This window comes from Rattus norvegicus, chromosome 12 (assembly GCF_036323735.1).
Source record: "Rattus norvegicus strain BN/NHsdMcwi chromosome 12, GRCr8, whole genome shotgun sequence".
NCBI classification, from domain to species: domain Eukaryota; kingdom Metazoa; phylum Chordata; class Mammalia; order Rodentia; family Muridae; genus Rattus; species Rattus norvegicus.
Genome location: NC_086030.1, coordinates 21,679,590 through 21,697,227, shown reverse-complemented (window position 1 = coordinate 21,697,227; position 17,638 = coordinate 21,679,590). Strand labels below are relative to the sequence as shown.

At 38.5% G+C, this 17,638-nt stretch overlaps 1 protein-coding gene and 1 pseudogene across 3 annotated transcripts in view; both read left to right on the top strand.

Annotated features, from left to right (window-relative positions):
- LOC134481269 (uncharacterized) overlaps nucleotides 1–17,638 on the top strand; it is a 153,480-nt gene that overhangs the window by 80,811 nt on the left and 55,031 nt on the right. The gene's annotated exons all lie outside the window — the stretch shown is intronic.
- On the top strand, nucleotides 6,282–16,147 carry Fus-ps5 (FUS RNA binding protein, pseudogene 5; annotated as a pseudogene).

Sequence of the window (17,638 nt, the reverse complement as noted above, 5' to 3'; positions counted from 1 at the left end):
TTGGTAGCACTCAGGTCTATGAGTTTTTGATTAAGAAATGCTTTTCTTATATCCCAAAAGTTTGGGTATTTTGTACCTTCATTTTCATTAATTTCTAGAAAGTCTTTAATTACATTCTTTATTTCTTCTTTGACGTTTCATGTTACCTTTGAGTAGATTGCTGTTTAGCTTCAATGTGTATGTGGGTTTTCTATCATTTTTGCTGTTATGGAAGACCAACATTAGTCAGTGATGATCTGAGGGATCCATAGTAATATTTCAATTTTCTTGTACCTGTTAAGGCCTAGGTTTTGCCCAACTTTATTGACAATTTTGGAGAAGTTGCAATGAGTAGCTGAGAAGAAGGTATATTCTTTTGTTTTGGGATGGAATGTTCAATAGATATCTGTTAAAGCCCTTTGGTTCATAACTTCTATTACTTTCACTATATCTGTTTAGTTTCTGTTTTCATGATCTCCTCATTTCTCAGACTGGGTTGTTGAAGTCTCCCACAATTATTGCAGTCTATCTTTGGAGCTTTAGTAAATTTTATTTTGTGAATATGAGAGCTATTCAAAATTGAGAGTTCATATTGGCAGATTTTTCCCTTGAGTATGAAATGTCCTCCCTTGTCTTTTTTGTTAACATTTGGCTGAAAGTAAATTTTGTTCAATACTAGAATGGCTATTCCAGCTTGTTTTTTGGTAATAATTGCTTGGAAATTTTATTCCAGGCTTTTACTTTGAGGTAGTGTCTATCTTTTCTGCATACAGGAAATGGAGAATCCTGTTTACATCTCCAGTCTCTTAGTCTATTTCTTCTTAGGGAGTGAAAGTGTATCCATTGCTATTAAGAGATATTAGAGAAAAGTGATTGTTCCTTCCTGTTATTTTTGCTGTTTGAGATGAATTATATTTGCCTGGCTATCTTCTTTTGGGTTTGTTAAAAGAAGTTTACTTTCCTACTTTTTCTAGGGTGAAGATTCCCTCTTTGTGTTGAAGTTTTCCATGTACTATCCTTTGTAGGGCTGGATTTGTGAAAAGATATTATGTAAATTTGATTTTGCCATGGAATATCTTGGTTTCCCCATCTATGATAATTGAGTGTTGCTGGATATAGTAGTTTGTGTTAGAATTTGTGTCCTCTTAGCATCTGAATTACATCTTCTCAGGATCTTCCAACCTTCATAGTGTCTGTTGAGAAGATTGATATAATTCTTATAGGTCTGGATTATATATTACTTGACCGTTTTCCTGTAATGCTTTTAGTATTCTTCTTTTTCTCTTGTGCATTTCTTGTGTTGACTAATGGTGATAGGAGAAATTTCTTTTCTTTTACAATCTTTTTGGTGTTCTGTAGGATTTTTGTATGTTCTTAGGCATATCTGTTTTGAACTTAGGTGAGGTTTCTTCTGATAATTTTGTTGAATATATTTACTGACTTTTAAAGTGGGGAATCTTAGCTCTCTTTTATACCTATCATCCATAGGTTTGGTTTTCTCCTTGTGTCCTGGATTTTCTTGATGTTTTGGATTAGGAGCTTTTTGCATTTTGCATTCTCTTTGACAGACATTTCAATGTTTTACATGTCATCTTCTGTCCCTGAGATTCTCTATTCTATGTCTTGTGTTGGTGATGCTTGTGTGCATCCTGATCTTTTTCCTATGTTTGCTATCTCCAGGATTGTTTCTCTTTGTGACTTCTAATTGTTTCTATTTCCATTTTAAGATCGTGAATGGTTTTGTTTAGTTCCTTTACCTGTTCTGTTGTGCTTTTCTGTAACTCTTTAAGAGATTTCTCTGTTCCTTCTTTAAGGGCCTTTACTTGTTTACCTGTATTCTCCTGTATTTCTTTAAGGGAATTATTTATGTCCTCTATTATAATCATGAGATGTTATTTTAAATCCAAATCTTGCATTTTCAGTGTCTTAGGGTATCCAGTACTTGCTTTGGTGAGGGAACTGGGTGTGGCTGGTACCAGAGGTTTTGGCTTCTACTACTTAGGTTCTTGCATTTTCCTCTGATCATCTTGTTGTCAGGGATGTTAGATAGTCTTGCTGTCTCTGACTTGAATGTGTCCTTTTAGTGAGGCTGCGATCTTTAGAGTGAGATCTCTCCTGGGTGACCAGTTCTTTCTGGGTATGGATTGGGTCCAAAGGGCTGTGGGACAACATCTTTAGGTCTGTGATCAGATGGAGACTGAAGAGTCCTCTCCCAGACTGGTCCTTGATTTCTGTGCCCTGTGACTCCTGGTGGGTCCCTCTTTGGACAGTTAGTCAAGCAAAAGTGGGGTCTCACTTGTGAGCTTAGGGCTGAGAGTGCTTTTCAGAGACCTACTCTCTCTAGGCATGTTTTGGATCTAGAGGTATGTTAGACAGACTTAACTCTGGGTAAAGATGCAGACAGGAATGGCCTGCACTTATAAACTTACATGTGGGAATATCTGTTTAAAGTCTTTCTCATATTCAAGTGTGAGAATACAAAGTAAAATTCATCTTACAGGTTCCATATTTCATGAAAGAGAGTTCTCAGTACTCACAACTCTCAGAAGTATTTATTGCATTTATACCACTGTAAGATTTGTACTAGTAAAAAATATCATTTGGTTTTTAAAGAGTTAATATACTTCACTTTTTAAAAACAAAATATATGATGTTCACAAAGTAGTAAGGGTGTTAAATGAGAGGACATGTTTTAGTGTATGTGTAAAAAAATGCAACTATAATCTATAACTCTTTATTTCAAATTTCACTTTTGCGAAAAAAGAAAAGAGCATGCCAAATGACTGAGTTTTTAGTGAGAATTCAGGAGGACCCTTCCCTGTAATGATTTGTATTGGAAAAATATGATAATAACTGTTGTTTGTGAAATGAGTGTGAACCGCACCTCATGACATAGTATTGGCTGTGTGAACAAAGTCTACTTCAATAATACATTCTGAAATTCAAGTATACAAATGGCATTCCCCTTTCTAATATCCTTGTCTTTTTTAACATTTTATACCACATTTCTCCTAAAATATAACTGTGGCAAATATTTCTGGAAAATAATAATGGTCATTGCATGACTAGATAATAGCTTTGGTATCTGTTAGGAACAACTGCTCTGGCACTGGCCATTCAACCAAGTCTTTTTGGGCCAAGAGTTTCAGGAAGTTTAGATTACTGTCATTACTTGTTCTGTGTACGTTTTAGCCAAGTCCTGAAGATTAACTTGACCTAGGAAATAATTGAAGCAGAAAAGTTTTTGATAAACCTGAAATTTTAATGGTTTAGAGAATTGAAGACAAAAAATTTAAAGGGACACTGAGCCTCATCTCTAAAATGGGATATCTAAATTAAATACATGGAACAAAACAATGGATGAATACTTGTGTCTACTGAATTAAGAGCAATGATGAGAGTCTCTGCAAGTGGCAATGTGTAATTGACGAAATTTTCATCAGAAATATTATGTTTTAATCTGATAGATATGTAGAGTAAAAGAGAAAAGATGTATTGACGACTTTGGATTTCAAATGGGCATCATTAAATTTGTGAATTGACATTTGTTGAATAATGAAAAATACTGATTTGAATATTTGGTGTCAACTGCATATAGAAATTATTGTAAAATTACTAGGAAATAGGATATGAGATTATACATATGCATTTTAGAACTGTAAGAAAAATTAACATTGAATATGGAGAAGCATTCTTAAAGCTCTGTACAATCATATTCAGATGAGCTCAACAAACTGGAGAAGCAAATACACTCAATTTAGACAATCAAAAATATTAACATACATCTGTCTTGTTTAGACCATAATGTTTTGTGAATGTTTTGTAACCACTAGCTCATGCCCAGATGACTTGTGATTTTGAGGTCTTTCCGAACTTTAAAATTAATATAACTTCAATTTGCATGCATATAAGCTTAACTCTATGTGTGCATTGAGCTGTCTGGTGACATATTTGCAAAGAAATTTTTGAAAAAATAATATATTAGGAGAAAGAATGAAAGGATATGATGTAACAAGGAAGGGTGTAATTAATAAGGTTGAATTCAGTGTCAGGCAGAAAACATGTTAGCCAACTCTAAATGCAGCTGCATAACAATGGTTAGGAGACTTTCAGCTTGTTTCTGCATCTTCCCTTGTCAATATGAATTCATGGCAATCCAAACTTCACATTCTTCATACTGTCAAAACACTGTCACTGTCCCTTGCCAGCAAAGGTACTTATCACCTAGGATGAAATTTGAAGCATATTATGACATACATACATCCTGACATATGCATTAGGTCTTGCTTTTGTATTTTTATATACATGTGTAGTGGCGTGTGTGTGTGTGTGTGTGTGTGTGTGTGTGTGTGTGTGTAATGTGTATTCAAGTAAATGATGAGCAGTACAGCAAATCAAGCATTCTTAGAAAAAAAAAGGGGGAAATTAAGAATGTTCATGTTGACCTTTGATGGATATGTTTATGATCTGTGCCTTTACCAGTATCATTCTGGTGGTAGAGCATAATCCCACACTCTCTCTATTGTATGGAATGTGTCCTACATTGAGTCAGGTTGTAAACATGACCCAGCTACCTTCCTGTGTATTTATCTTGGTAGTGGGTCCTAGGGTGATGATGAGGTCACAGTGGTGTAGACAATGAATATCTATGACCTCATTGGCAGTGGATAAGGCCAGCCAGGAAGCAACTCATGCCAGTTAACATCTGGCAGGGAACACGAAGTAGCTTCCCATCAAAATACTCATCCAGCTTGCTAGATTCAACTGCTGTCGCTAGGTTTCAAAAGAAACTTGGGAATATTATGCCACCATGGGCCTTGCCATGAACTTTGTATTTATCCTCCTTGGGAGCATTGTGTTGGCACTTTTTTCTTCATCTTGAAAACATTATTACAGGTAAGCAGTATATACATGACTGCAATAATGTTATCATAACTAAGTAAGTGGGTAGGCATTTGCTTGTTAGAACTCAGAAACATGTCAGCAACTACCAGATAAATGTTGCATGTTGTATTCCTACTTGACAGATCTCTTACTTTTGATACCTTCCTTGGTTGGGAATCTATTTTCATCAATCTCTTCAATAGTTATGGTCAATTAAAAAGCAAGCATATGTCTCTAAGGATATTTTAGACACTGTGGAGAACTCCTCATTCAGCATGTGGTATCATGCATGCTTGAAGTACCTGTTCTACAATAGTGTATCAACTTAAAAATGGGTCACTTCTCTTATATATGTAATTTTTCAAATATTCTTTGTAGAAAGTATATTTTGTTATATCATATGGAAGGAATAATTTTCAATCAGAATGTCTATAGTTTCCTGCTTAAGCTGGAAATACTGTTGTCGGCACCCGTGCTGACACTGAACTGAGAGCCAGGCATAGGCCTGTGAGGTTTAAGAAAAAAACACAGAATAAGGTTATTCATGTTAAGAAGAGAGTGCCAAATCTTTTACTTGATTCACCGAATATATACCCCAAGTTCACTTGGTGGAGAAATCCAGGAAGCACAGTGGAAAAATCAGCTTATGCCCTCAGGAATAAAGAAAGAGGAACAAATAGCAATATTATCACCCAGGTGTACCACCCAGGCATGCTGCAAACAGGGCAAACAGAAAGGTCAGGGCATTCATTTGTTAGGAACAAAAGGCTTCCATATGCATCAGCAAGGCTCAGCAGGGGTCAAACACTGATGGGGCCCAGGAGGGTCCAACAAGTCCCCCTTTTTTATTTTTTATTAAGTAGTGCCCGTCTTAGGACACTTTGGGTTGCCAATCCCTTGCCCATCTCTGGGAATCTCTGCCAGTCTCAGAGCCTATGTTGTAGGTGGTATTGGTCCCAAAGAGTTGTCTGTCTTTGGCTAACTACTTCTCATGAAGGCCAAGTCAGATTTGGGCAGAGGGATTGTCTCTTGCCAAGAAGAGCAACACCTGCTTAGTCTCTGCCCAGGACTGAGAATGCTGTTTGTGCATGTGATAAGAAGCACAAGGCCGACTACTATGGTGCCAGAGAACCATAACACCAAGGGCCATAACACTGAGGGCCATTGTCAAGCTGTTCCTATAAAAGCACTGACTGTTGATTTAAATTTAGAATTTCCAATTGACAGCAACTTTGCCTGAAAGTTTATCCACTGTGCTAACCTTAACATCAAATTGGGGGAGGACAATGCCAGACACTGCAGCCACAGTGACTACAGCAGCAATGACTGCTACAATAACTGTGAAGGTGCCAAAGTCTTTCCCATGACGGTTCAGGATCAGCCGACCTTCTCCTGAATGACCAGCAGGCAATGGAACCATGCCTGAGATCCACACAACCAGGACAGAGTTCCCTGGTCCTCAGCAGCTTTACACAGATGGGATTCCTGTGAAGCCACAGACTGAAATGGCCACATCAGCCACTGGGGCAACAGCTGCTATGGGAGCAGGGAGGGGCAGGAAACAGCTGGAGTCCAGCCTTCTCCTCTGGCATGCAGTGGTGTGTGGAGGGGTCGGAGCGCAGGCCGCGGTAGGAAGGGACATGCAGCAGTCATAGTAATGACTGCAGCAATGCCAAAATTTCCTCTGTGATAACACAAGGTGAGGTGAAATCCTCCATCTTCATCCAAGGGCACAGAAAGGATTCCAGGGACCTGAACCACAAGAGCTGAATATTCATGTTCCCAGCAAAGTCAGCAAACAGGACAGCCGCATTTCCTGTGGTCCTATTGGTGGCGATCACCACTGGCCAAACTGTGCTCCTTATTCCCCCTGGCATTAGGATTGGAGGATTTTTCACAAAACTCCAATAGGTCTCCATCTGTGCTGGATTCCATAGCAACAGGACATACACATTTCTCAGGAAATCAAATGAGTGCTTTAGCATCTCTAGGAAAAACACAAGCAGAACCCCTAACCCTAGCTAACACAGGGTCAGGTCCCTTCCATAATCCTGAGGTCAAATCTTTCCAATGAACCAGACCTTCCTTACATCTTATTCCTTTCCAACGTCTATCTGATGCTGAACAATTATTCTTATCTACTATCAAAAAAAAATAAAATATAAATAATAAAGGAAAGTTTAGCATGTGGGGAATTCTGGTCCCCACTTTTCGTTTTTTTCAAGATAATTCTTAAGTGTTAAATGAGCTCTTTCTACTATGGCTTGCCCTTGAGGATTATAAGGAATGCCAGTTTTATGTACAATATCATAATCCTCACAAAATTTCTTAAAGTCTCACTAGTATATGTTGGACCATTACCAATTTTTAATTGTTGTGGGACTCCCATAAAGGCAAATTCCTATAAGCAGTGACTTTTAACATCTTTAATTTTCTCTCCACTATGTGCAGAGGCAAAGAGTAAGCCAGAATAGGTATCAATAGACACATGGACAAACTGTAACTTCCCAAAAGAAGGAATATGGGTACCATCCATTTCTCAAATATCATTAGGCTGTAACCCTCTTGGATTCACTCCCAAATTGGGACAGAAAATAAATGGGGCACACTGGGGATTCTGACTGACTATTTGGGCCGCTTATTCTTTAATTATTCCATTGTGAAACCTCAAAAAATTAGTATTAAGATGAAATTTTCTATGCATCTGTAAAGCTTTATTATAGGCAGTATTACTCATTAACATATAATAACATGGAGACTGAGTATAAGAATCAGTCAACTCATTCCCTTGTGCTAAGGGGCTGGGTAACATGGAATGTCCTCTTATATGGCCCACAAAAATAGTTTCCTGGCACTGCCATAGCAAAGCCTGTACTTGTAATAAGGTGGCATAAATGGATGAAATAGGAGCAACAAAGGCAGCAGTCTCAAGGGGTGAAACAATCTGAGACACATACACACTATCAGTGTATATGTTACAAGGTTCATCAGGAAACATAACCAAAGCTAGTTGTAAAGCTTTCAATTCTACTAGCTGTACAGAACAATTAGGAATTTTTATAACCTCTACCTTCCCTCCAGACACTACTGCAGCAAATCCATTGAAGGAACCATCAGAAAATACTAAATGAGCCTTTTGCAAAGGGGAACTAACAATAATTCATGGAAAAATTACTGGATGCGTTTTAAAAAACTGACAAGCCTTACTATCAGGATAATGGTTATCAAATTGACTAACAACTGTGCACATTAAAATAGCCCAATCTGTAAGTCCGTGGGCTAAATGTTGTAGCTGCTCCTTGGTACAGAGAGTAATAATAAGATCTGGTTCTTTGCTAAAGGTTTGTAAGCTAATTCTTTGAGCCTTGAACAGTAATTGAGCAATGACCTGAGGATAAGCCATCACTATTTTTGCAGGCAAAGCTTGTAAATAAACCCACATTAAAGGTCCATCTTGCCAAAAAAGTAGGGGAATGAGCAGATATAAAAATCAAAAATGAAAGAGGCTGGCTCAGTCCTTGCAGCGTCCCTTCGCAGTCATCTGGAATCCTGTTGTTTGGCGACCTGTGTGCACGTGCATGGACATGGCTTCAAATGACTATACCCAACAAGCAACTCAAAGCTATAGGGTCTATCCTACCTAGCCTGGGCAGGGCTATTCCCAACAGAGCAGTCAACCCTGTGGCCAGCAGAGTTACAGTGGTTATGGCCAATCAACTGACACATCAGGATATGGTCAGAACAGCTATGGCTCTTCTTATGGACAGACCCAAAACAACAGAACCAGTACAATAGCAGCAGTGGAGGTGGGGGAGGGGGTGGTGGAGGCAACTATGGCAAAGATTTGTCCTCTATGAGTGGCAGTGGTGGTGGTGATGGTTATGGCAATCAGGACCAGAGTGATGGCAGAGGCGGTGGCTATGGGGGAGGCCAGCAGATTTGTGGGGTCTGTGGCAGGGGCAGTGGAGGTGGTTGCAACCGAAGCAGTGGTGGTCATGACCCCAAAAGAAGTGGAGGTGACCAAGGAGGTGGCTGAGGAGGCAGAGGCAACATGGGCAGAAGTGACCATGGTGGCTTCAATAAATTTGGTGGTCCTTGGGGTCAAGGATCTTGTCATGATTTTGAACAGGATAATTCAGACAACAATACCATATTTGTGCAAGACCTAGGTGAGAATGTTACAATTTAATCTGTGACTGATTACTTCAAACAGATTGGAATTATTAAGACAAACAAGAAAACTGGACAGCCTATGATTAATTTGTATATTGACAGGGAAACTGGCAAGTTGAAGGGTGAGGCAAGAGTATCATTTGATGACCCACCTTCTGCTAAAGCTGCAATTGATTTGATGGTAAAGAATTCTCTGGGAATCCTATTAAAGTTTCATTTGCTACCCGGCATGCTGACTTCAATTGGGGTGGTGGAAATGGTCATGGAGGCCAAGGGCTAGGAGGACCCATGGGCTGTGGAGGCTATGGAGGAGATGGCAGCGGTGGAGGTGGCTGGGGAGGATTCCCCAGTGGAGCTGGTGGAGGTGGAGGACAGCAAGGAGCTGGGGACTAGAAGTGTCCCAATCCTACATTTGAGAACATGAACTTCTCTTGGAGAAATGAATGCAACCAATGTAAGGCACCTAAGAGAGATGGCACAGGAGGGGGACCAGGAGGATCTCATATGGGGGGAAACTATGGAGATGATCAATGTGGCAGAGGAGGATATAATTGGGGCAGCTACTGGGACCTTGGAGGGGACCGTGGGGGTTTCAGAGGGGACTGGGGTGGTGGGGATACAGATAGTTTGGGCCCTCACAAGATGGACTCCAGGGGCGAGCACAGACAGGATTGCAGGGAGAGGCCATATTAGCCTGGCTCCTGAAGTTCTGGAACAACTCTTACTGTACCCAGTGTTACCCTTGCTATTTTGTAAACTTACAATTCAGGATCGATCATGGACATTTGGTGTGTGCATGTGTGTGTGTGTGTGTGTGTGTGTGTGTGTGTGTGTGTGTGTGAGAGAGAGAGAGAGAGAGAGAGAGAGAGAGAGAGCCATACTACTGTTCCCATTAAAAACCATTTTAGTTTAAAAGAAAAGTGAAAGAAGCTTAAAATAATCAATATAATTGGGGTGAGTCTCTTCCAAAGCCTGTTGTACTAAATTTAAGCATTCACGAGCTTCTGGAGTTAATTGTCTAGGTGAATTTGGAGAGGAATCACCTTGTGAAACATCAAATAATGGCTTCCACTATCTTGTGGCTAATTTTAATGTCAATTGAAGTCAATTTATATCCCCTAATAATTTTTGAAAGTCATTTAAGGTCTTTAGTGTATCTTATCTAATTTTAAATTTTTTTGTGGGCAAATTCCTTTCTGTAATAATTCATATCCTAAATAGTGATATGGGAAGTTCTTTTGGATCTTCTCAGGGGCAATCACTAACACTGAAGTGCCCAAATCTTCTTGTAAGTAAGCATACGCTGTCAGCAATTCCTTTTCATCTGGAGCTGCCAATAAAATGTCGTCCATGAAGTGGACAATATATATCTGTGGATACTTCTGCCTCAAAGGCCTTAGGGCAGAGACTACATATACCTGACACATAGTAGGACTATTGGCTATCCCGTGATGTAACACAAAAAACGATAGCAATTAGAAGGCTCCTGAAAATTTATGGAAGGGATGCTAAAAGCAAAGCTCTCGCAATTTTTAGGATCTAATGGAATAGTAAAGAAACAATTCTTTAAGTCAATAACTATCCTATGCCAATTTTTTGGTATAGCTACAGGTGAAGGGAGACCAGGCTGAGTAGGTCCCATAGGTATTATACTTTTATTAATTTCCCTTAAATCTCATAATAATCTCTACTTTCCAGACTTTCTCTTAATCACAAAAATGGGTGTATTCCAAGGGGAAGTGGAAGGAACAGTATCTTGTAATTGTTCCTGTGCTAATTGATGAGCTGCCTCTAATTTTTCCTTGGACTGGGGCCACTGTAGAATCCACACCGGATCATTTGACTTCCAGTTGATGGGCAAAGATTTAACATAAGGAGACTTATTAACAGTGACCCTTAGGATAAATTTCCCAAGCCTGTTTTGTCATGAGGATGCTTAATTATTTTTAGCTCTTCACTTACACTATAAGGTTTGTCTTGTAAATTTTTGATCAATCCTCTCCCTGGGAGGAAGCCTTATTTCCCTATCATGGTTCATCCAGGCTGAGCTGTCAGCACAGCCCCCATATCATTGACTACGTCTCGTTTCCACAAGTTGATAAGTATTTGCTCTAAAATGAAAGGCTGAAACAAACCCTCACATCCTTCATCTTCTCTCCATTTAAAAATCTTGTTGCTTTTTTGAGGAGCTATAGCTGTTCCCACTAATGTAAGGTGGAGGAAGATATCTCTAGTGGCCAGACCTTTGGCCAGAAGGCTTTAGCTATCACAGTGGTATCAGCTCTGGTATCTAGGAGCCCATGTAGGGGTTTTACTTAAACCCATAGAGTGAGTGTGGGAGATTTCTCTAAAGAGGACACCCAAAATGCTCCACGCCCACTGGACCCGAAACCCTGATTTCCACAGGCAGATTTAAACAAGGATTGTTAGTATAAACCAGGGCCGAAGAACTAATTGAGCTATCCTATCCCCCTGAGGAATAGCTATAATTCCTTTTTCTACAGAAACAATAATTTTAATTTCTCCAGTAAAATCAGAGTCAAACACTCCATGGAAAATTCTTATTCCATTCATCAAGGCACTGCTGGGACCTAGTAAAAGGCCTATACTCCCAGATGGCAGGGGCCTATGTACCCCAGTGCCAAGTGCCTGGGGGTCCATTTGAGGTGTTAATACTGCTCTGGTGGAAGCCAGGAAGAGGTCCAGTCCTTCACTTCCAGGGGTACCTCTGTCAAAGTCTTTGACATGAAGGGATTGGTTTGAGTATTGGACTGGAGTAAGTATTGGAGTAAGTTCTACCATAGAACTTTTCATAGCTCCATACACTCTGGTTTGGGGGTCCCGGAGTGGGTCCCATTTCCCATTTCCCAGAAGGTCATCCCTTGACATCTTGCTTAGATTTGCACTCATTTCCCCAATGATAGCACTGAGGGCATAATCCACGGCCTCCTATCTTTTTGTTCTTAGGACACTTCTTTTAAAATATCCAGGTTGTCCACACCCAAAACATGTCTTGGTCCCTCCATTTCCCTTCTGCATAGCTGCAGGTAAGACTTGTCCCATCACATAATTCCCATCTATTTCTTTGCACAATTTAATATAGTTATTTAAACTCCTCTTATGGGGTCTAATAGCTTCCTTGCACCATTTATTAGAATTTTCATACGCCAATTGTTTCACTATGGGCATATCAGTATCACCATCTCCAAACAACGTCCCAGCCAAATGTAATAGTCTATCCACAAATTCCTGAAAAGGCTCCGAGGGTCCTTGTGTCACCTTGGATAATTGTTCTCCAGCTGCCTTATTAGGCAGGGCCTTCCAAGATCTAACTGCTGTGGAGAAGATTTGAGCAAAAGTGGCAGGATCATATTGAATCTGGGCTGGAAAGGCCGCATATTGTCCTATTCCTATAGGCATTTCTAGATTTCTTTGGGGAAATCATGCTTGCACATTAAGTCTAGCTAGTTGCACACATTGTTCTTGATATTCTCCCCTCCATAATAGATAATCTCCCCCTCTCAACACTGCCCTACATAATTGTTGCCAATCTCCAGGATTCAGCTTGGATCTAGCATAGGCAGAAGTAAAGGGAGCAAGGGCACCATAAGCAGAGACTGCTTCTTTCAGGTTTTTCAACTTCTTAAAACTCAGAGGAACATACTGTCTGATAGATTGATCTGCATTGCTGGCATCCGGAACTTCAACAAAAGGATGCACCACTCCCTGTCCAGGGGGAGGCTCAGGAAATATTACCCCTCTCCTTGGAGCCTTGTCTTCATAACAGCACTCCAAGGAAGGATATGGTTCATAGGTGGGAGGAGCAGTAGCTCCCTCTCATTTAAAGAAGGGATTTTTCACTACAAGGACGAAATTCTGATTTTTTAGCAATCCTGCACTTATTAATCTTCCTCTTAGCACCTCTATTTCTTCTTCTAATGTCTCTTCTTCATCCTCCTCTGAGCTTGAATTCTGATCTGAATCAGAAGTTTGTAAAGACATATGAGAGGCGTCATCCTGTGCCGCTCTGAATATTCTTTCTATCTCTGACATTTGTCCCTTTATATTAGCATAAGTGCTCAAGAGAGCATCCTTGTCCAATCTCCACAAAGAAAGCATGGCAACAGGAATGCTCTCAGGGCCATCTCTCCACAGTGTTCTTTGCAAATCTCTCTTAACCTGTTCCCAATCAGGAATATTAAGTCATTTTGAATGAACACGCCAGGGACTAGTCTTTTCTAAAGTTTTAATAAATTCTTTAGCTGTTTTTACCTTTACTCCCACTTCCTGCTGTTTGAGTAAAGCAACTATCTGATCTGTTAGTTGTAAAGTAAAACTTGAGGATTCCGTGGTGTAAATTTTTTTTTTTGCTGTGCACAACACAATACATTCCTCCTTTGCTAGCCAGTTTCCCAGGATGACCTCATCAGGAAATTCCTCACTTTCCCAATCTTGGTGGGACCTCAACTTGTTGACACTCGTGCCGCCATAGTACTGAGAGCTTGGTATAGGCTTGTGAGGTTTAAGAAAAAACACACAAACTCAGGTCATTCATGTTAAGAAAAGAATGCCAAATCTTTTACTCGATTCACTGAATATATACCCCAAGTTCACTGGGTGGAGAAATCCAGGAATCACAGTGGAAAAACTGGCTTACACTCTCAGGAACAAAGAAAGAGGAACAAAAAACAGGAACCGATTTAGCAGTATTATTGCCCAGGTGTACCACACAGGGCAAACAGAAAGGTCAGGGCATTCCTTTGTTAGGAACAAAAGGCTTCTACATGCATCAGCAAGGCTCAGCAGGGTCCAGGAGGGTCCGACATACTGGAAGGAACATATGTGAGGCAGAAATAATTCTGCAACTGATCCTAGTATAAGATCTGTTTTGGGGAATATGTGAAATTACAGACACATGGTATCTAAAGCACAGGTTTTCATCTGCTTGTTAAAATTTGATTAAAATAAAGAGGTTGCCTTTTTTACGATTCTAGTCAGAGAAGAACCTTAGTATATGGCCATGTTATTTCCAAGTGTGTGTGTGTGTGTGTGTGTGTGTGTGTGTGTGTGTGTGTTTGTCTGTGTGTATTCAAGTAAATGATGGGCATCGCAGCATATCAAGCAATTTTATAAACAAAAGGGGGATTAAAATGTTCATGTTGCACCCTTGATGCATGTGTTTATGATCTGTGCCCTTACCAGTATGATTATGGTAGTATAGCATAACACAGCATTCTCTAACATGTCCTACATTGAATATGGATGTAAACAGGACCCAGCTACCTTCCTGTGTACATGGTTTATCTTGGTAGTGAGTCTTATGGTGATGATGAGGTCATGGTGGTGTAGACAATGAGTAGTTATGACCTCATTGGTAGTGGATAAGACCAGCCAAGAAGCAACTCATGCCAGTTAACATCTAGCAGTGAAGAAGTAGCTTCCCATCAAAATACTCATCCAGCTTGCTAGATTCAACTGCTGTGGCTAGGTTTCAAAATAAACTAGGAAATATTATGCCACCATGGGTCTTGCCATGAACTTTGTATTTCTCCTCCTTGGAAGCATTGTGTTGGCATTTATTTTCTTCATCTTGAAGACATTATTACAGGTAAGCAGTATATACATGACTGCAATAATGCAATAATGTTAACATAACTAAGTAAGTGGGTAGGCATTTGCTTGTTAGAACTCAGAAACATGCAAGCAACTACTAGATAAATGTTGCAAGTTGTTTTTGTGCTTGACAAATCTCTAACATTTGATGCCTTCCTTGGTTGAGAATCCAATAGTTTCATCAATCTCTTCAATAGTTGTGATCAATTAAAAAATAAGCATAAGTTTCTATGGATATTGTGAACTCTGTAGAGAACTTTTCATTCAGAATGCATGTTTAAAGTACCTGTTCTGCAACAGTGTATCAACTTGTGTTCTTTCTATAATATTTAACATTTAAATATGTTTCCTATCATTGGCTGAAACTCACAAATGAAAGTAATTTACAATGTGCTCAATGATATGTTAAAGTCAAGATTGTAATTCCTAAGGACAGGGCATGCCTTTACAAGGAATTATACATCATTTTACCCTGTATCTTAGCTTCCCCAAAATATATGTTTGATCACATCTCATTGTGTTGATTATCTATTGATTTGCTTTACCATTTAATAATATTTGATTCCATGTAGTTTTACTTATTGTTTTACAATATCTTTTATTATAGTATCATTCACCGTGGTCAAAAATAAATTCTATACACACACACACACACACACACACACACACACACACACACACACACACACACACTTATAATCAGATTGGACATCATATATTTCAGTATTTTAAGAAGTGGTCACTTTTCTTCATTTATTTATACTAATGCAACCTATTTAAAATGTATGTAGAACCATACTTCCCTTTTAATCCCACAATAACTTGAGAACATTCAGTTATTTACAAATATTCCAAATCCATCTCCCTCTCCCTCCCACCTCACCGTGTGTGTGTGTGTGTGTATGTGTGTGATTACATGAAAAGTAAATGGACAATATTTTTATTTTAGGATCAAATACATGATTGGAGGATACCATTTAAATTCTTAAAGCCAAGTATTATAAAATTCCTTCCATTTTTGCCTGTATTTATACAAATAACACATGTCAATGTTACCCATACCAATATTTTTCATCTATATCCATGTGGAGATATTGTGAACATTATTATAAGTTATCATGTGAAAGATTTACTAATTTCTAGAATACAAAATTAACAGTTACTTTATTTTACAGATAATTTGGTATAAAATTCCATTTATGTTATCATCGCCCATAGATCATCAAACTGCTCTGCAATCAAACAGAATCAATGATGTGAGACTTCGAATCAGAAATTTCAACCAGGCTATACTGATTACATCCCTAGAGACAATATCTGTATACAAAAAAATCCTAGTTAATCTGGAAAAAAGAGAGCGGCAGTTGGCTAAAATGAAAAAAAAAATGCTATGAGAAAAACTTGTCGTCACATAAACATTAGGAAGTAATGCATTGTCAATGTAAAAATAGAAACTGAGAGTGGAACCAATGAATAAAACCTTAATTAATTCAACTCATTTCCTGAGACATAAGTATTATTTACAAGAATGTGGGGAAAAACCTAATGGATGCCTACATGTAAAGAATTAATTATATGTGTTTGTTAATTCATATTTTGATACATAATGTATTAGAATCACAATGCAAAAACAGCCAGTTCAAAACATTGGGTATTGATATGTAGATGCCATTAAAATTTTATAGATAACAGGTAACAAGCAGATGAAAATTAAAATATACAGTTTCACCTAAGTGACTGAATCATAAATTGTAATTTTCTATTAGTTTGACATCAGAATTTCATAGGCCAAGATTTAGTAGCATTTCACTTGTTTTAAACAATGAGTGTGTTTAGTATCAGCTATCCTTACATATTGAATGTTATAAATTATTGATTTCCTTTTCACTTGAATGAAATTTACATGTCTGTAATGCATTCTTTGTCAGAGTGTAAATGTTACTAAAAGTATCTCTTTAATATCCAGAGAGATTGATAATTCTTTTTAATAATTTGCCATATGTCAAGATTATAACTGTATAATAGGAATAAACTATACAAATGGATTTTCTGGGATATTTATCAATTTGTCTTTGATAATCAATAAAGGCACTGTCATGACCTGCCTACACCCTCAACTACATTGAAACCTCAGATTATTCTTCTATATGTCTGAATGTATTCCCAGTCAAAACCAAAATGTACATTTTCTACCCAGACCCTGTAAAATCATCTGCAGAGACACACTACCAGACTTGCAAGTTCAGAATGTCTTATGGATGCATTATGAGAAGTATAGAAGACAGGGACTCACAGGAAGATCAATAAAGTGCAATAATCTGACCTTTGAGTTTCATCAGAGACTGAACCTAAAAAAGAAAGCATGAAAGTATAGGTCAAAGCACCCATTATTTGGGGAATGTGAAGCTTACTTTTCGTGTGGATCTCTGAATAAATTGGGTTGAACCTAATATGTCTTCTCTGCCTGGATGGACATTGTCCTCCTTTAGGTATACAATATTATGTGGCTTTACCGAGTGATGATGTGCCTAGGCATGGAGTGATACCTAGTGGGATAAAAGGCATGATAGAGGCATACCACCTGTCCTCAGTCATTGAAATGTGGTATGAAGAAAGCTGCCATGTGAGGAAGAAGTATGTGTGCCATTTGAAATAAACTGAATAAATGAAGGAAGGAAAGAAGTAAGGCAGAGGGGAAGGAATGATTAATCAATAATTCAAACATACTATTTGGAAGCCTCATATTTGACATTTTCACAATAAATGCACATCTCTATGATGAAAATATCCAGCAGCACAGGGAATAAACCAACATTATTCCATAGATGAGAGAAAAGATACGCTTTAACTATCTATAAATAAAGCTCAAAGATTTAAAAGTACAAAAAGTCATTGAACAATTGAAAGAATATTCTAAGTATACAGTAATTTATTCAAATCCTGATTTTCCCTTTTCCTATGAAGATCCAACTTACATTGCTTATACATT